The following is a 21,201-nucleotide window of genomic DNA, read 5'->3' on the forward strand; positions in this document are numbered from 1 at the left end:
ATTCATTCAACAATAATCAACTCAGTAATACATATATAATTCTAACTTACGCTTTCTGGCTCGCCAGCTAAATTTTTTCTATCAGTTTCAGCAACTGGATTGCATGTATATATACGTGTATATATATTTTCCTGTCGTTCTGAACTCAGCCTTCCATTGTGCAGAATTATCCTGGCTGGCTCGCCAATTGTGGGGGTCGGGGTAACGTTTATTACTTATGGGGTTTTTTTTTGTATCTTTTCCTTTTGTATTAATGTATATCCCCGTAGTCCAATCCTCCCACTCAGCATCTGACTTGTTTGTTCTCAGAAGATTACCTGACTCGTAGGGGACCTTAATTATTTTAAGTATTTCTCCACAGGATTGGCTGAGTTTCGGAATGACAGACTCCAACACATGAATGTAAAATAAAACAATGTTTATTAACATATCATACAGAAACTAATAATAGTGACTTGTTATTTCATTAACCTTTATATGTGTAAATATCTTGTTCAAACTCAAATGTTTCATCATCAGATATCCTATTCTAATACACATTATTATTTATTATGCTATGGTGTCTCTTCATGTTCTTCACAGGGACTTCGATAGGTCGTGGCATACACTTTACATAGATTCTTCCAACTCTTCTTCTGAACAGTCTATATAATACACCAACAACTACCAGCCAATGAACTGGCTCACAAAAACCTTCAGAGTTCGTGTCTCAATTTGTAAGAAAATTTCATTTATTCAATTAGACACCTTTACTGCAATCAGGTTAACAGGAAATATTAATCAATTCAATTTAACATTACCCTTCAGGACCGTTAATCCTCTATACCTTTATATATATCACTTTTAAGTAGCCCCTACTCAAATCAGAAATACTCTCCACAAATCAACTCATTATAAATCAAAATTTCAACCTTTAACTTCATATATAATATAAAGAAACTTTCCCAACCTTAAACAATTCTCAGTTATCTATTATACCCTCTCCTTCCATCAAGCATTATTATGAGGAGCTTCACTTCAAATTATAGGCTACGTCCGTCTTAAATACATTACACTTTTATACATATATTCATTGCTTAAATCCCCCTCTTTAATTATATATACATATTTCTCCTAAAGTCCTCTCCTTAATAAATTAAGTACACCTATTTCGGTAGACTCTATAGCACTTACATGTTTGGCCTGGAACTTTCCTCTCTGCTCGGCTTCCTTTCATATCGGTCATTCAGGTACTGGAATGCGGGGGCGCTCTTTTGGGGATCTCGGTGATTTATGGTGTCTCCCTAACGGATACTGCGTGGCTGGAATCAATCAGGGTCGTATATTCTTTACCGGTCAGCATTTCGTCTTCCGTGGATAGAGTTGTCTAGTAGGTCAATGGTTCGACCACTCATTAGACTGGCTTTGCCTATATAATTTTCAGGATGTGATTCTTCCTTGCTACGGCTTCCATGCTTACAGGTGAACATTCCTACGGGCTGTCGGGATACGCAGAATTTCTATCGTTGCTTCCATCTACCTCAGGGCTGCAGCTATCACCCAAAGTAGACTACTGCTCTGCTTTGTATCGTTCTCCAACTCATTCAAATCATTCTCCAGACCGCTCCGAGAACTTCTTCCGACTCCTCCGAAAACTTCTTCCGAATGCCCCGAAACTTCTTCCGAATGCCACGAAAGCTTCTCCCTGAATGCCACGAAAACTTCTTCCTAATCTCCCTCTCAAAATTCCCTCCACTTTCTTCCTGGCCAATAGGAGATCTGCGCATCCCTTTTCCTGTGCTCTCATTTGTCTTCTCTCATCTTCCGTGGGCGGGTCTTCTTCCCAACTTCCGTGGCCTAGAATATACGAGAACCATCTAGAACGAGAGGCGGAAGTTCAGGTTAACTGAGAAACGTCACAGCTCTTCCCGTGACCTCACGCGCGCACACCTGGTGACGTCGCCCACCTCTAATGGCGTTTCACCGTGAAATTTCTAAGAGAGCCAACTTAAGTGCTCTTGGCCCTTACTATGGTGCATCTGCCTCTGTCTTAATGGGGATTTGTCACGGTTATTTACTTTTACTGACTCGTCAAAGAATTTCCATACAAACAAACTACAACTAAACAGGGAGTGACTGGAAGGTATTTTTGAATTCCAGAGCTTCTTAACCCATGTTGTTTTTATCAGAAAACCACTATTCGTATTACAGTTAAATTCTCATAATATTTAACAATTTTTATTAATTAATGTAAGGACGGGTCCTTACAGAGCATTAGCAACTAAGGCCATATTGCTCCGGGATATGCGGTGGTCATTCCCTGACCTTTCCACATCCTCCGTATTTGGTGGCGACGGGCTCGAACCCCGGTCTAATCAAGAAGCCTGTGCTATGCACTGCTGCTCCTTCCCACCTGGCTACGGAGGCGCCTTTTTTTTTTTTTTTTTTTATAGGTCCTAGCCGCCGAAATCTCAGGAAGTTGCGCTAGAGGACCTGCCAAAAGTCTAGTGGGTTCCTGGTCTGCCTCCACGGGGGCAAAAGTGGGGCAACGTTGGACCTCAGCAGGGGTCCAGCGGCTAAACGACCAGATGAACAACGCTACACGACATCACCCAAATACAAAGACCACACTTTTAAATCTCTGGTATTCTTCGCGAACTGGTACACCCATAATGAAAGCAACGGTTAGATGGGGGGGGAACAGTTTACAGAGTTTACAGAAAGTGTTTACAGAGTTCGTTTACTTCACACGAGAAATGATGGCGCAGTTGTGGGAACCACTGGTGGCTCCCCAAACCAAGCAGAGGTCTATATTCGTTTGGTACAGACCAGGCCATTGAGGGGTATATGGCGTCCCTAGGCTACATTGACTGATGGAGACCCCCTCCCGCCGGTGCGACGATTTTCATTTTTTAGAATGATTAATTTTACCAATTTGCGGCAAGGTTTAGGGGGTTCGCTCCCCCAGGCCAGTGCCTATTCGGCCTTATCCTAAAGCCGGCCCTGGCACAGACTGTTTGAAATGTAATACTTAAAGTTACGTACACAACCAAAACAAAAAAGCACGTTGCCATGTCAGTTTAAGCATATGCGCTTCCGTTTCTCCCTCCCCTGCTAAGAACAGAATGCGTTTTAATTGACCATCCCTTATATTCTTCGCACGTTCCTTCAAGACGACGGTTTGAATCTGGCATACTCGTCTGCCTTAGGATTTATCAGAGATTGTATAGTAGTAACGACAGGTGAATTTTAAGCTTATGTTATTATTATGTTTATGCTTGACAGAGGGTGTGTTGCGAATCTGATTTATAAGAAGTTCCTCGGTTATTCTAATAAAATAAATTGAATAAAGCATATTAAAAAAAATGGTAGTGTGATTAAATCGAACATTGAACTTCCAATCAGTACATGTAACTACTAATTTCACACATAAACTAAAATGTTTCTTCTATGAAAGAGGTGCTGATTAGCAATTACAAATAAAAACGATAAGAGTTTTTTGAAAGATTGACGTTGATAGTCCTGAAAATATACTACTAACATAATACAAAGTTTACCTTTAATAATCCTTCAAAGTATTCTTCCTCCAACTCATTTATCATTCCAACGTAACTACATGTAACATGTAACTACTAATTTCACACATAAACTAAAATGTTTCTTCTATGAAAGAGGTGCTGATTAGCAATTACAAATAAAAACGATAAGAGTTTTTTGAAAGATTGACGTTGATAGTCCTGAAAATATACTACTAACATAATACAAAGTTTACCTTTAATAATCCTTCAAAGTATTCTTCCTCCAACTCATTTATCATTCCAACGTTGTTCAGGGATGTGCTGACACCGACTCTACCAGGCTCGTCTAACCTGTTAGATTTTGGATAGTTTGTTGATGTCTTTAGACAGTTTTATGTCATGAGCAACTGCTCAATGAATTTCAAATGTCATTAAATTTCAAATGCATATCGGTTGCTATAATCATAAAAATGGTCATAAACTTCCTTTACAAAACTAAAACGTTATTCTGTGAATAAGGCACACGATGCAAATATGAAACCATTTACAGGTGACAGAAGATAACTTCAAGTTTTTATTCACTAACCGTAAAATGTGGTAGCTGTAGTAGCTGACAGCATAATCGCAAAACGGAAACCATGACGGATTTACCAACCCTGAGGTGCAGTGCGTACTTTGGTTCAACGAGCTGCAGTCTACCACCGCTGTTATTCCTAAATTTCGAACACGGTTTAAAAGAAGCCATCAAATAGACCTACAGTCCTGCAACGGTAAGGAAAATTCATAAAAAAGTAAAGTCAGTGAGGAGCCACGGGAGCTGGTTCGAGGGAGTTATGTGAAGCCCTGGGAAATCCATATGATTCTAATAGTGAGCGTAACACGTCAAGATCAGCGTGTTATGTCGTCTTTGAGGATGAAACCATACAAATTACAGCTCGTAAAGAAACTGTCGATCGACGACAAAATCAAGAAGATCAAATTTTATTGGTAAATTCTGTCATGATTTTAGTGTAGCGATTATACTGCCAATTACTAGTGCCACATTTTCCGTTTGGTGAATAAAACTTGAAGATATCCTTTATCAACTGGAAGTTGTTTCAGGATGGTACCGTCTGTATCTGTATGTAAGGCTAGTGTTGTAGTTTGTGGATTAAAATATCCAGGAAAGAAACTCTAAATCATCACTACAAATTGGTGACCTCATCCTTGTTAGAAAGATAACCGAAGGTCTCTCGTGTTATTAATGGAATTCGAACCAGAAACTTTCCAAATAGACGAATATACACTGGTGTTCAAAGAAAGTGCATCACCTAGGAATATCACATTTCTAACCCTTTTTCTCGATGGTATGTTACATTAATGACTAGCATCACAAATAGAAATATAAACAAAAGATATTTATCAATAGTTAAGGCAACGCTAAGTAATATTTGACAGTTGCTCTCAAAATATTCCAAAATGAGCCTTTACAACCTTTATACAACAGTTTTGGTAAACACGACAATTATGGCTGAAAGATGAAGCCCTCTTTTTGGATCAGAAGCCCTCAATTTTCTTCAGTTTATCATTTTAAATGTAAACCAAAATGAAAAGTTCACCAGGTGCAAACTAATATTTAGTTGAACCGCCTCTGGCCCTGATGACAGCAGCACACCGTCGAGGCATTGACAAGATCAATTTCTGAAGATAATCAACTGATAGTTCGTGGTTCCAAACACGAATTATGACTTCCTGAAGTTCATGAAGGGTCTTCAACTCTTTCTGGCAACTGCAGATTCCACATGATGCCAACAGTTCTCAATAGGATTCAAGTCAGGGCTGTTTCTTGGCCAGCTAAGAGTTGTAATGGACCGTTCTTCAAACTATTTTTTTCACCTGTAACAAATGTTAACACATTACTGTCGAACCTGTAATGCAGAAATGAAGCTAAAGTAACTACAGAAGTGCCTACTTACACTTTTCGCCCGATGACAAGGAGCAGAGTCGTCCTGAAAGATGCAGTTACTCGGCAGGTTGAAATGGTCTTTAATGGTTTGCAGCAATTTGCCCTCCAATATAACCAGGTATCCACTGGCATTTACTGGACATTTTATAAACTGCAGGTGACCTGCTCCGCGATACGAAATGCACCCCCATATCATTTGGCTGGTAGGGAATTTCACTGTAGACACCATACAGTCTGGCTGGTATTCTTCACCACGTCTACGACGAATCGGTTGTCTCCCATCAGAGCTATGCAGGTTGAATTTCTTCTTATCCGAGAAAATAACTGACTTCTAACCCTTCTAACCTTCTTCGTTATAAACAACCAGACGAAAAATAACTTTCTTTTTTTTTTTTTTTTCAAAACTCTATATTTTGGATTTATGGTTCGTGCTATAGATTTTGAGATAGCCATCATGTGAAAATTCCTCAAAAAAGAAATTCTTTGGATGTTTCTTTGAGGTTGTTCCAGCACTGGCCCTGTCAAGTGAATGGCATATCCTAGCATTCGCTCCATGAAGGATTTATCAGAGAGAAAGTTTTTATGCATGGCGACCATCTGTCTGTATCCCTTCACATCTGTTTGATTTGATACCTACAGCTCGTCGACTTAGCATTAGTTGAGGCATATGATGCAAAAAAGCAAGATTATATAGCATCAGCCAAAAAAAAAAAAAAAAAAACCTTCCCATTTCACCCATCCGGTGACTCCAAATGTTTGTCCAGTTCAGCCTTAAATTTATTTAAGTTATAAACTTCCACAACAACAGATGGAAATCTGTTCCAGCAATCTAATACCCACTGGCTAAAGGCAAACTTCCGTACATCTATTCTACAACTGTCTTTCATCAATTTGAACCTATGTCCCCTCAGGTTCTTAATCTGAGCAAGCGGAAGTATCCCATCAGCATTGAGCCTGCTCAAACCATTCAAGGCCTTGTACACCTCATAGATGCCTAGTCTCGAGAGGCTGTAACTTGCAGAATTTAAGACACTCTTGGTAACAGCACCCCTTTGTTCCTATCACCATCTTGTTGCCCTTCAACTTGTTCTAGCAACTCTACAGACTTAAATGAGGCCTCCAGACCTGTATGCAATACTCAAGGTGTAGTCTGACCATTGCCTTATACGAAAGTATAATCACCTCCTTGTCTCTGCTGGCAAAATTCCTATATATCATTGACAAAACTCCATGACCTGCTCTGGCAGTCCGTCTGCACTGCTCAGAGAACGTGATATCTGGCTGCTAAATTACCGCCAGGTCTTTTTCATTCTCCATCTCCCTCAGTGTAGTATCACGCAGTTGGTACGTTTCTCTTGGGTTGCTGCTAACATTGACAAATGCAAAAGTTTAACATTGACAAATGCAAAAGTTTAACATTGACAAATGCAAAGTACTCCATAAATGGAGTACTTTGCATTTGTCAATGTAAAACTTCAGTTTCCACTTCTCAGCCCATCTGCCTAACTTTTCCAAATCCTGTTGCAGTAGCATACTGCAACAGTCCTTACTGTCACTACAACCCTGCAACCTTTGTATCAGCTGCAAACTTTGACATTAAATCTGATATATCTTCATCGATATCATTGATAAATGCACAAAACAACAATGGGCCCAGCACCGAACCCTGGAGGACTCCAACATTAGTCCGCGTAGAGCAGTGTCCATTTATTACCACTCTCTGCCATCTCCCACTCAACCATCCCTTTATCCATTGCAGTAACTTTCCCTTAATGTCATACCGCTCTAATTTGTACAGCAGTCTTCCATGTGCAACACTATCAAAAGCTTTCCTGAAATCCAAGTATATGATATCAAAATTATTTTTTGCATCTAGTTCCTTCGTGACATCGTAGTATCCAATCAAATTGGTTAGACAAGACTTCCCCTTAACAAACCCATGCTGTGTCTGAGCTATTACTGCTGTATTGTCTGGGACTAGGTGATTCTGTATCACCACTTTAACCAGTGACTCCAATATTTTCCCCGTAACAGAAGTTAAGCTAACAGGTCTATAATTATTTGTGTCACCCTTTGAATCCCCTTTGTGAATTGGGGTTACAATTTGCAAATCTCCAGTCCATGGGGACCTCCCCTGACTCTAACGATGCTCTCATAATTATGGCTAAGGGATTTCTTACTTCCCTTGCTGCCTCCTTCATTATAACTGGAAAGATTCTATCTGCCCCAGATGCCTTTTTTTATATGTTTAACTTCAATGATTTCTCCTCCACTTTACTCTTAATTCATCCGACATCCATTTAGACCTGAACCTTGAACAGGCCTAAATGGATGCATGAAAATCCTAGTAGCTTCCAAGATTAAGTTCCTGAAGGCTTCCCATTTAGAATTCACTGTTGTTAACATCATCAGTTGATCCGATTGTATAGAATTTAAAAACTGTCTAAGACTACTATAGACACCTTTATGAAAACAAAAACCCTTCCCTTTACCCTTGATGGTAGTTACATCTTTAAGTAAATCCCACATCAGTACACTGTGATCATTGTCACCTAGTCGTTCCTTTATCTAAAAATTCTTACTTGACCCAGGAATAACGAGCCATGGTATTCTTCACTGATAATTCACCTTCGCGGAGAGAACATTGGTATAATAACCGTTCGCCCCACATCGGATGGAAAGACCTGAGTTTGAATTCTATCAATGACGCGAGGAATTTTTACAGGCCTCTTTACAACGTGACAGTTAAGAAAAAAATTGTTATTTATACACAACTAATGAGTTGAGTTACAATCTTGACTTAATTTTCTGAATAATCTGATTGCTCGTTGCCTGGAGGCAACGAGCAATCAGATTTCATCTAATTAACATCTTGGAAAGAGATAGGCTTGGAAGTAGCTGTTTGAATCCTGTGTGCTTTGTACGCTCTTCATGCGTTATCGCAAGGAACTCTCATGGCTGAAAGTGCCCAGATCAGATCCTTGATTCTCGTGTTTCTTCCCCCCTCCAATTTACATGAGCATTTGGTCCGAACTGTTTTTTTATAGACGATAATGATAATGTTCTCTCCTTACTTAGAGAACAACTTTCTTCGCAAATCCTCAAAAAAAGAGTGTAGAATATATCGCAAAAATGGAAATGAATGCCCTCTGCACTAATTAATTATCTTGTTTTCAGCGTGAGGAGTCGATATCATGCGTGATTGCTATCCACGGATTGATCACAAGCCTCATTAAATTGACTATGTTTCTGTGGATTATCAACATGCCATTGTCGGCTGTTCATGATTCACTAGAATAACTGTTAATTTAAAATGGAAATTTATCCAGTCTATATTTTCTATGTGTGCGTTAAGCGCCAAGACAACTAACACCACGGGGCTTCAGTATTGTATCTGTATTATGTCTACATTTGCACATATGCTTCGGTGGGCTGCCTGTTTTCTGGAAGAAAATCCCGAGTTTACCGGAGATAAAACAATGCCACTCTCTTCTGAGGCCAACTAACTTGGCTACGGTGTATTAAAAGTCCTTAAAAATTCCTTCCATCATTATCATTAGTAATGGCATATGATGCAAGAAAGCAAGTTATACAGCGTCAGCCAAAAAAAACAAGACACCTCCCATTTCACCTCTCCATTCCCTCTAATAGTTTGTTCAGTCCTTTCTTCAATTTATTTAAGCTATCAACTTTCACAACAACAGATGGAAGTTTGTTCCAACAATCAACCACCCACTAGCTAAAGGCAAACTGCTGCACATCTATTCTGCAACCGTACTTTCTCAATTTGAATTTTTGTCCCTTCATTTGTGTAGTCTGAGCAACAGGAAGAGTGCTATCAGCATTTAGCTTGCTCAATTCATTCAAAGCCTTAAACATCTCAATCAGATCACCTCGCAGGTGCCTAGTCTCCAGACGCTGCAATTTGCAGAGCTGAAGCCTTTCTTGGTAAGACCATCCTTTTGTTCCCCTCATCAATCTCGTTGCCTTTCTCTGTACTCGTTCCAGCAGCTTTACATTTTTTTTCTTAAATTAGGCCTCCAGACCTTTATGCAGCACTCAAGATGTGGCCTGACCATTGCCTTATACAATGGGATAATCATATCCTTATCCCCGCTAGCAAAATTCCAGTATATAGTCGACAAAACTACATGAGCTCCCTTGATAGTCTGTCTGCATTGCTCAGAAAACTTCATATCTGACTGCACGGGACTTAAACCCATGCCTTTTCCATGCGGTGAGAAAGAAAAATTAAACTCCTCGTGTTTAATTGAGCCATCCTCATAAAATGGCAGCACCTAACTAAAGTTTACTCTGGAAAAAGGTAACTCAGGTGGAGCAATTCTCTAAGTTCCTCACATCATTAGCATTAGTAATGGCGTATGATGCAAGAAAGCAAGTTACACAGCTTCAGACAAAAAATTTCATAGCATCAAAATTATTCCGAATCTAATAACTTTCTGTCGATAAATCAAGAGAGATGATGATTGGGGTGTGAGTTTTAAACTTAGTCCTACTCTCATATTTCTTTACTGTTTTAGAAATGTGTTAACAGAACAAAATTGCTCATTAGACAGGTGGTAAGTAAGCAAATTCAAAAGAGATATGTGCCAGTTCGAAAAAAGAAACTGTGAATCGGAACACTTGTCAGGGTAACAGAACAGAAGACAGTTAAACGCATACATATAACATTACCGATTACGTATGAGATACCTGAACCGCGTGAAGCGTCCATTCCGAGCTCTGGATATGCGGGAGCTCTTTAAAAAAAAAAAAAAAAAAAAAACGTGTGGGTGGACATGGTGATTGAAAGCTACCGTTTTTAGATTTTTCTTATAAGATAGAATTTGGTATAAACAACATGTTATGTCGCTGGTGAGACTATCGTACTGCTAGATTCGGTCGGATGTATGGAGATCGTGGATGGTTGTTGTATTTTAGGAGCATCGGCGACTGAGGCAATATTGTTTCCGTGTATATTGTCTTTAAATTGCGTGCGCTCTGAGATCCATTTTTTTTTTTCTTTGGGTTTGTTTGTTTGCTGGACAAAAAAACCCAAGTTTCGGAGAGAAAAAACCATGCTACCCTCACCTGAGACCGATTAACACTGCCACGTTGTGAAAAAGGCCCATAAGAATTCCTCCCGTCTTCAACAGAACCAGAACTCAGGTCTGTTCTACCCCGTGTAGGGAGGACGACTCTACAAACTGTGCTACCCACGAGGGCGTTTTTCTGATGTATGTTTGTGATTCTAGATAGTTGCGTAGCTTGGAATAGAATAGCTAGGGGCAAATTTGAATGGTATTCCCGCAGGGACGGATTGGTAGTTACAAGGGGGGACGGAAAATTTTGCCTCAAACGTTGAGAGCTGGAAGAATAGAAGCGATTTGTTGATGTAAGTGTTGAATGCAGAGGAGGTAGAAATTCGTTTCAAGAAATGTGGGACTGAAATCTACTACCTTTAATTTCTTTCTTGGGTTCTTTACATAGTGTTTCTTTATAGAATTCTTTACGCAACAACTTTGGTTTTTTCAGCCCCCCACAACATGCAAATAGGCTGCTGAACACACTTGTAGATATACACAATAAACGATATGAAGTAGTGCACCTGATCGAAACAGCCGATGCGCCAAAAATATACTGTGTATATTTAGTAGGGCTGTCTTGGGTCCACAAACATAGAGAAGGGCACCATTGAAAATTCCCTGGTGTCTCGGTGGACCAATCCGCTTGCCATGGTGAAAATATAAATCAAACACTATCAGGGCAGGACAGTTGGGATACTCTACTGCTGTTGAGGAGGCTTCCATCCTGCAGTGGGTTGATAATGGCTGCACTTTACTTTTTACTGCTCAAATTAAGAATGGTATTAAGGGTAAGTTGCTACAATGGATAAAAGGATGGTTAAGTGGGAGAAGACAGAGGGTGGTAATCAATGGGTGCTGCTCTTCGTGGACTAATGTTATTAGTGGAGTCCCACAGGGTTCGGTGTTGGGTCCTCTGTTGTTTTGTATATTTATCAATGATATTGATGAAGGTATATCAGGCTTAGTGTCGAAGTTTGCAGATGATACAAAGGTTGGCAGGTTGTTAATGACAGTGTGCTACTGCAACAGGATCTAGATAATTTGGGCAGATGGGCTAAGAAGTTGCAACTGAAGTTTAACCTTGACAAATGCAAAGTACTGCATATGGGTAGAAGTAACCCCAGAGAAACGTACCAACTGTGTGGTACTACACTTAAGGTGGTAGAAAATGAAAAAGACCTGGGAATAATTGTGCAGTCAGATATGAAGTTTTCTGAGCAATGCAGACAGGCTGCTAGGGCAGGTCATGGGGTTTTGTCAATGATATCTAGGAATTTTGCTAGCAGGGAAAAGGAGGTGATTGTCCCTCTGTATAAGGCAATGGTCAGGCCACGCCTTGAGTACTGCGTACAGGTCTGGAGGCCTCATTTTAGGAAGGATGTAGATTTGCTTGAGCGTGTACAGAGAAGAGCAACACGATTGGTGAGGGGAATGAAGGGATCCTCTTACCAAGAGAGGCTTAAGTTCTGCAAATTGCAGTGGCTGGAGACTAGGCACCTGCGCGGTGATCTGATTGAGGTCTATAAGGCCTTGAATGGGTTGAGCACGCTGAATTCTGATGGGATCCTCCCACTTGTTCAGAATACGAACCTACGGGGACATAAGTTCAAATTAAGAAAGGATAGATGTAGAATAGATGTGCGGAAATTTGCCTTTAGCCAGCGGGTGGTTAATTGCTGGAACAAACTTCCATCTGTCGTTGTGGAAGTTGATAGGTTAAATAAATTTAAGGAGGAACTGGACAGGCATTTGGAGGGAATGGTGTGATTTTTTTTTTTTTTTTTTTTGGCTGATGCTGCATAAGCTCCTACACTTGCTTTCTTGCATCAAGTGCCACTACTACTACTACTACTACTAATTTACAATATTTTGCTGTATTTACTGCATTATGTAAATTTATTAAAAGTTTCTTCCGATTTCCGAAAGAATTACAATCTACTTTCATTTTTTTATATTTAAAATGTTAAAAGTATGCAAACGATATATATATATATATTTGTCCTCGTTTCGTTGGTGGATAAACATAAACATTAATAAACATAAATATGCAGCTTTTTTTAGTTGCGATCTGTATAATGCCAGAGCCATTGAACAATCTAACTAATTTGATTTCATATGCTGTAAATGAAATGTAACAATATGCCATATGCATTTTGAGACATTCAGATCTGTAATTTTTAAGAAAATCAATTCATTCGTTGACTATTACGAGGATTTCATTTTACTGATAGATTACATAATTATTATTGTAAACGCTGTGCTTGTTGTTGTCAGGATGGCCGAGCGGTCTAAGGCGCTGCGTTCAGGTCGCAGTCCGGTCTTCCGGGCGTGGGTTCGAATCCCACTCCTGACAAATTTCTTTTTTTTTTTTTTAACTTAAGTTTAACTTAAATTCATCATAGTTAAAATAAAAATAAATAGTAATTGAACGCAATTTATTTTTTAATTTGATTCAGGAGACGTGGTGTATATATATATCCTCTACCACTATTACTAACAGATATTATACTTAGACTATATTAAATAATATATATATATATATATCATATTAAACTAATGTCAGAACATAGTGCTGATTTTTTTATTACTAATTTAATTTTTATTTATTAAAGGGGTAGTCTACTGCTTAGCTATTAATTCTAAAAATTAAAGTGTACCTCTGCGAAGTTATCACATATTAGTAATAGTTGATAATTTTTTTAGACCATAAAAATCTCAGTATCATTTAATATGTAGAAGACAAGGGATTATTATTAGCCATATGGTGCAAGGAAGCCTGAAGCTTATGCTGTACCAACCAAAAAAATTCCCGAGTTACCCTGAAAGAGAGTCAGAAGTAGAAAGGAATCATCAAGAAAGAGAAGAATGATGATATCTAGGTCAGGACCCTGGGTGTGCCAAGCCCATACTCACCAGATGTCAGCCCCTGGGATGAATTCTGAACCTTTTTATATAATTACCTCCCAGTTTTTCCTACCTGCCCTCACATTCCTTATTCTAGTTTCAGAATTTGAAAAAAAAAAAAAAAAAGTACATCGTAAGAAAATTCAGTTTTTGGGAGACCAGATCTCTTCCGCTGGACCTTGCCTCACCTCTCCGAGGGAAGTGTTTCCCTGATTAAAAACCCCTGCTATAGAGGATCTCCAGGGAGGAATCAAAGTGTCATTTCATTATTGTATTACTTATGTAGAATACCCTTTAATCAAAACATATATTCATTTGAACATTAGAATTGGCTTTCTTGTGACTTCAAATCTTTTATTTCCTACAGCATATTATATGCTTATGAAAATTTATAAGTTAACTGCTGAAATTTATGATATACTACAGTATACCACAGAATCTCATAATCCTTTCTAATAATCAGCTCCTATCATGATACCAGATACAGTAAATGCTCTAGCTCAGGGGTGGCCACGTGGGGGGGGCAAATCCAGGAGCAACCGGAATCAATAAATCTCCCCTCTGCACACAATTGGTGAAATCCATTCCTGATTCCACCAAATGTTTTTGCTATGTAAAGGAATTTTATTATAAGCACTGAGAAAACTGTAATAAAAAAATTAAAAAACTTTTAAATTTATAAAATAATTTCAATATAGGTTAATGAATAAATGTTTCACCCTTGGAGAATTAATGCAATGAGATGCCCACTAGCATCCATAATTGCCTGAGCTAAATTAATGCTAAAAGAAAGTTAATGTGTCAGTAAACAAGGTTCCCATCACATTCAAATCCAGATCAATTTCTGACAATAAAAGTGGAATTTAACTGTATGTTAGTGCTTTACAAGCTTTTTAGATGCTGATAACCTATACACATGCTAAAATTATTTTTATGAAAATCCCAAACACAAAAGGTATTTGAACCTATAGCACTTAGTACTATGTGTAGGTGAAGGTTGAGAAGATGAAAGAAAATACTTGTTGATAATAGACTTGAATTTTTGTAGATTGTAATTTTCAGGAAATATATAAGAAGGGAGGTTGAAAAATAGAAATGAGGAAGGAAAAAAAGGTGGTTCTGTGAGATTGAAGTGGGACAATAAATGGAGGCTGAATGGTTTGTGGCGGGAGGAAGAGAGAGAGAGAGAAAATTAAATTTGAATCATAGAATCCAATTCAGAAGAAGTTACCCTTGGAAGTAGCTATGGAAAAGGCATACAGCAGAAACAGAATGTCTATGAGACAGAGAGTGGGGAGACTTTGTAAGAGATGGGTCATTAATTAACCTAACTGCCCTCTTTTCAGTGGAATCTAGAAGCCTGAGGATGGTTATAGGGGCTCTGCCCCAAATGTGGATATAATATTCCATGGTAAGGTGAATTTCAGATTTGTAGAGTGAGTAGCTGTTTAGAAGAAAAGTTTAGAAACACTGAGTGAAAGAGAAATCCCAGTTTTTTAGATGTAGAGAAGCAATATTTGTTATGTGCTTACACCAAAAGAGATTAGAAGAGATCACGGTAATCCATAATAAAGATATGTGATCTTGCCTAGAAATCTGAGTATCATTGAAGATAAGCATACGAGCAGAAGAATCCCCATTTTGCGAGATTTAAGACAGGACTGAGTTTTAGAAGGACCGGAATTAAACTAAGTTATCTCTACCCCACTGGAGAATTACCTGGAGATCAGCATTTAAGGAATTGGCAGTAGATATTGAAGAAGTTGAAGCTGTTTGTGCAGGGCAAGGTTTCTCAAACTGGAAGGTGAAATGCAATGTGCTGTCATCAGCAAAACTAGGGATAGGATTTCCAGTCAATGGAAGATCATAATATTTTCTTTTAGCCAGCGAATCATTGATTGCTGGAACAAGTTGCCCTAACAGGTAGCTGAGGCTCACAACTTTTCATAAATTCATAGGTCTACTTTTTTTCTTTTCTTTTTTTGTTAGTTGTTGGTGCATCGGCTTCTGTGGCCACAATGCATCTCCAAAGGTTTTTGTATTTTCTATTCTGATCTAAGCCCGAAGCAGGATTCGAACCCGCGACCATTGGGGTTGCCAGGCAGGCACTTTACCCACCCAGCTAGCTCGGTCAGCAGTAGGTCTACTGGATAGTTACCTATAAGAGGAGGGAAACATATAATTTGTATTTTCTTATCGGATTTTTTTTTTTTTTTCCAGTGGAGCAAAAGCCTGTGGCTTCCTTATGGCGAATAATATTACTATATACAAGAGGAAAAGAGTGGGAGAAAGAGTTGAAAACTGGGGAACACCAGCATTAGTGGACAAGCTAGAAGACAGAAAGCCATTTACCTACTCATTTACCCTCAATGAGTAGTCAGAGAGAAAAATTGGATATCTAATTACAAAAAACAGTCAATAATCCATAAGATGGAAGCTTAATTAGAAGATCTTTATGCCAGACATGATCAAAAGCCTTTGAAATATCAAGAGCAACTGCTTAAGTTTCACCAAACTTTTCCATTGAATTTGTCCATAAATGGGTAACATAAGCCAGTATATCACCAGTGGATCAGCACTAACAGAATCCATATTATTATTATTATTATTAGCTATATGGTGCAAGGAAGCCTGAGACTTATGCTGCACCAGCCAAAAAACTTCCCGAGTTACCTTAAGAGAGAGAGAGAGAGAGAGAGAGAGAGTGTCAAAAGTAGAAGGCAATCACCAAGAAAGAGAAGAATGATGATATCCAGCTCAGGATCCTGGGTGTGCCAAGCCCATACTCACCAGATGTGATCCCCTGGGGCTATCAATGACCACTGATCACTAATTTGACTCATTACCTAGAATTTGTAATTATTTGACACCCCACCGTTTTTTTGCATTGACTTAAGTTGATGGTAAATGCAGTGGTATGCAGTTTCCTTTGTTTTGAGCCAAAAAATATGTAAATCAGAGCAAGGAAGAGGGGAGATGTGCATTACTAGACACAAGTTAACCAGTGCTATTTGAAATCGACCAGTTAGCTTTCAAAAATAAAGAATGTGACCAGAGCTTACTGATCTCCAAATGTGAAGCATGTGAAAAAATAAATGTCAATTTTTTTATGTGTTAATCAATCAGTTATAGTAACATATACAGAAAAAGGAAATTGGAATGAAAATAATGTAGGCCACAAGTGGCACATGTACCATGAGCTAGACACCCCTGCTCTAGATTGTTTTTTATATATTTTTTCCCCTTTTTGTTGCTGTTGAGAATTTATCATATTTTTATTCAACAATAATCCTTAGTAAGTACTTTGCATATATTGATATAAATATTTCCATATATTATTCTTGTATAATGAAGTATCTAAATATTTTATTTCCTTTTATTTTTGTGGTATAGTTAGGTTTTATCAAGAAAATAAAGGATTTGATCCCCAGTCATGCAAATTATGAGTGTTATACTGTTATGTAATTTTTTTGACAATGGGCTTAAGTTCACACTGTGCATGAAAATTTTTTCATAGATACCTTTGAACTTGTTTCTGTCTGGCTTCTTTTATTTACAGAGAGCATTAATTTGCATATTAATAATTATATCATGTTCACAGAGGTATTCATGTCTGATTTTATGATTGATCAAATTAGTTTCCTTTTATTAGATACATGTATTTCATTCTTATTGTTATCTGCGTCAATGTAGCTTTCTTTACGTTAGACACCTCAAAATTTCTTCTTTACTATACACATTAACAGTTATATATGCAAAAAAAATAAAATAATAACATTCATAAGCTGTCATTAACTCTTGTCTTCGACTTATCAATTGATAAGCAGTCAAAGAAACTACTGTCAAGGATCATAAAGGGAAGGGATTTTGTTTTTGCAAAGATGATTAGAATGGACTCAGACATTTTAAAACTCTTTCAGTAGCACCAAAAGATGTTAAAAAGTGTAAATGCCAAATGGAAAGCATTTAGAGAGGTAATCATAAAGGCTACTAAGAGGTTTATACCAACTAAGAGATATTGTTTAAGATTATCAAAATTGATGTCAGATGAACTGATAAGCTTAGTGGCAAAGAAGTTTTCTTCTCTGCTACTAAGCTTATCAGTTCATCTGACATCAATTTTGATAATCTTAAACAAATACATGAAATGATCATAAATTGTCAAGAGATATAGAATCCTACAAATAAGTACAAACTAGTATATAATCAAACCCAGGAACTCACATGTGGTGAGCATGGGCTTGACACACCCAGGGTCCTGAGCTGGATATCATCATTCTTCTCTTTCTTGGTGATTCCCTTCTGCTTCTCTCTCTCTCTTGGTGCCTCCGTAGCCAGGTGGGCAGGAGCGGCAGTGCATAGCACACGCTTCTTGATTAGACCAGGGTTTGAGCCCGTGACCACCAAATATGGAGGGTGCGGAAAGGTCAGGGAATGACCACCGCATATCCCCGGAGCAATATGGCCTTAGTTGCTAATGCTCCTAAAAACCAAATAACAACAACAACAACTCTCTCTCTCAGGGTAATTCAGAATTTTTTTTTTTGGTTGGTACAGCATAAGCCTCAGGCTTCCTTGCACCATATAGCTAATAATAATAATAAGTTACTCACAGGGGTAGGAAGGTTAAGTAAACTAAATGCTGATGCATCTTTACTCTTTCTGTGATGATACACACACAGGGAGGACATAAATTTAAACTAAAAAAGAGTGGTTCCAGAATAGATACCACTTAGATTTTTTTCTGGCATGGAAAAAATGGTCTACCAGAATTGTCAATAAACATTAACAGTTGTTTAAGAATTAACACAATTACAGTAGGGAGCAGGCTAATGTATGAGTTGTCTTAATGTATTTCAAAATGAATATTAAGGTAGATTGTATCATTTATTTGTCAGCTGAATATTTAACTGCTATCATAGCAAATATATGTTGGTAATGATAAGTGAGAATGTAATTCATATTATTATTACATTTGTGAAAGAGATTAAAAAAAAAAAAAAATATATATATATATATATATATATATATGAGAAACAGAGAAATATGTAAAATAAATAGAAAAGTAAGATAAGTTTTTAAAATAAATGTTATAGATGAGGATAACTGGAAAATAAATTCCATTATTAAGCCTGAATAAAGGAGGTAATTGAGTAGAACCTATTGAATTAAATGATTGCTGCTTTCCTTAGAAATGATAGGTATTATGCATGAAAAGTACTGTGAATGACTAGTCTATGAATTGTAGGTATTGAAAATGATAGGTTTATGATTAATATGTTTGCCTTTAGCCAACGGCTAGTTGATTGCTGAAACAGACTTCCATCTGTTGTTGTGGAAGTTGATAGTTTAAATAAATTTAAGGCTGAACTAGATAAACATTTGGAGTGAACGAATGGGTGAAATGGGAAGGGTTTTTTTTTTTTTTTTTGGCTGATGCTATATAAGGTTACTTTCTTGCATTATATGCCAACTGATGCTAATGCTAATGTACAATGATATGTGGTGTCATAAGTACTTAAAAGTATGACGTATTAATTGTGCAAGTTTAATATGAATTTAGTCACATTTATTTAGGTGTTTATTGGTTAGAGAACATTATAATTGTAAGATTTGACAGATGTACAATTTTAGGGATTGGATAACTGAGCAAGCCAATGATGTATGGTAAAGTAACTGCATTGCTCCTAGAACCATCCTGGAATGATCTCTGTCTTGAGATATGGAACATTATTCTGATGGAAGTAACTGTTACCATTTGGATAAACTGAGCATGAAAGGATGCACCTGATTAGCAGAAAATTTCAGGCAGGCTGTGTCATTCAGATATTGATCTATCAGTATCAGTGGAACTCACATGTGCCACAAAAATAGTCCCCACACCATTACACATCTAGCAGTGTTGACAAATAGCATGATGGATTCATTGATTCATACTACTGCCACCATACCCTGCTCCTGCTAATAACTTGGAACAACCTAAACAGGCAGCCTCCTTCCATTCTGCACGTGCCCAGTGTTGGTTCTGTGTCCACTGTACCTATAGCTGATTGTTTTTAGTTGAGATAAAACCGAAGTGTAGTTGTCCATGTGCTATATCCTAACCATCAGTGGGTCCAACATATTGTGTGCATTTTGGTATATCCCACCACATAAAATAATAATGTGGAATACTGTTGTATTCCACATTATTATTTTATCTATTAAGGCCCGAATGTATCAGTAGACTTCACAGTTCTTTTTTACCTTTTCACATCAAGTATCTCTGGCTGCAAGTGACTGGATGTTTCCTGGTTGTTGGACTATTCTCAGTGTGCTCTAAACCAGTTTTTCTCAACCTCTGATCTGTGTGTAACTTATGAAAGTGGTTCATGGTACTTGACAATACAACTGTTTCTTTGGGTTTTTTTTTTTTTTTTTTTGTGGCAGGAAACAATCCCATTAACAATGATAGGATAGAACATATGGTGTGTCTTCAGTACCAAAGCAGCTTAGGCTAAAAAATAAGGCTATGAGACACCTGTATGTTGTGTATGTAAATTAGTATTGGTATTAGTAGTGGTAAATGATGCAAGAAAGCAAACTTATAAAGCATGAAAAGAAATTCCCACATCACCTCCTTATCCGCTCCAATAGATTGTCTACTTTTTCCTTCAATTAAATCTTTGGCAAAGGATGCAAAAATAGGAAAAACTTCTTTACTTATATAAAATGTAATAAGTCCACTTGATGTTGATATTTCTGCTCAGATAGCTGACAAACTGAATGAGTTTTTTGCATCTACATTCACACGAGGAATTCTGTAGGGAAGTGGAGCACAGTAGCTTATTAAACTCTAACAGGGAGCTTAATGATTTTGTAATAACTGAGAGCAAAGTGGAGGAGAAATTGTTGAAGTTAAACATTAGTAAGGCACCTGGGGTGAATGGGATCTATCCAGTTAAATTAAAGGAGGCAGCAAAGGAAGTAAACAAACACTTAGCCATAATTATGAGAGGGTCCTTGGACTCAAAGGAGGTCCCCATGGACTGGAGATGTGCAAATGTATCCCTAATTAACAAAGGGAATCAAAGGTTGACCAAATAATTACAGACTAGTTTAATTTCTGTTTTGGGTAAAATAATGGAATCACTGGTTAAAGAAGCATTGCGGGTTCATCTAGACAAGACTGCTATAATAATACAGACACAGCATGAGTTTATTAAGGAGAAGTCTTGTCTGGCCAATTTGATTGGATACTATGATGTGGTCACAAAGGAACTGGATACAAAAAATAATTTTGATATCGTATACTTGGATTTCAGGAAAGCTTTTGGTACTATTGCACATGGAAGACTACTGTACAGATTAGAGCAGTATGGCCTTAAGGACTAGTTGCTATAATGGATAAAAGGATGGTTGAGTGGGAGAACGCACAGAGAGTGATAAGCAGTGGACACTTCTCTTCATGGACTAATGTTATTAGTGAAGTCCCCTCCCCTCGTGTTTGGTGTTGGCCCATTGTTGTTTTGTATATTTATCAATGATATTGATGAAGGTATATCAGGCTTAATTTCCAAGTTTGCAATACAAACGTTGGCAGGGTTGTTAATGACAGTATGCTACTGCAACAGGATCTGGAAAAGTTAGGCAGATGGGCTGAGAAGTGGCAAAACTCTTACTGAAGTTTAACATTGACAAATGCAAAGGAGTGCATATGGATAGCAGTAACCCAAGAGAAACATACTGACTGTGTGGTACTACACTCAGGGTTGTAAAGAATGAAAAA

At 37.9% G+C, this 21,201-nt stretch overlaps 1 non-coding gene across 1 annotated transcript; it reads left to right on the top strand.

Moving 5' to 3' along the window:
* The first annotated feature begins 12,798 nt into the window (after positions 1 to 12,798).
* On the top strand, positions 12,799 to 12,882 carry TRNAL-CAG (transfer RNA leucine (anticodon CAG)). Its single transcript has one exon. It is a non-coding gene; the product is annotated as a tRNA-Leu (tRNA).
* Positions 12,883 to 21,201: the final 8,319 nt, after the last annotated feature.

This window comes from Mastigoproctus giganteus, chromosome 8 (assembly GCF_048544385.1).
Source record: "Mastigoproctus giganteus isolate SK-2022 chromosome 8, ASM4854438v1, whole genome shotgun sequence".
NCBI classification, from domain to species: Eukaryota; Metazoa; Arthropoda; class Arachnida; order Uropygi; family Thelyphonidae; genus Mastigoproctus; species Mastigoproctus giganteus.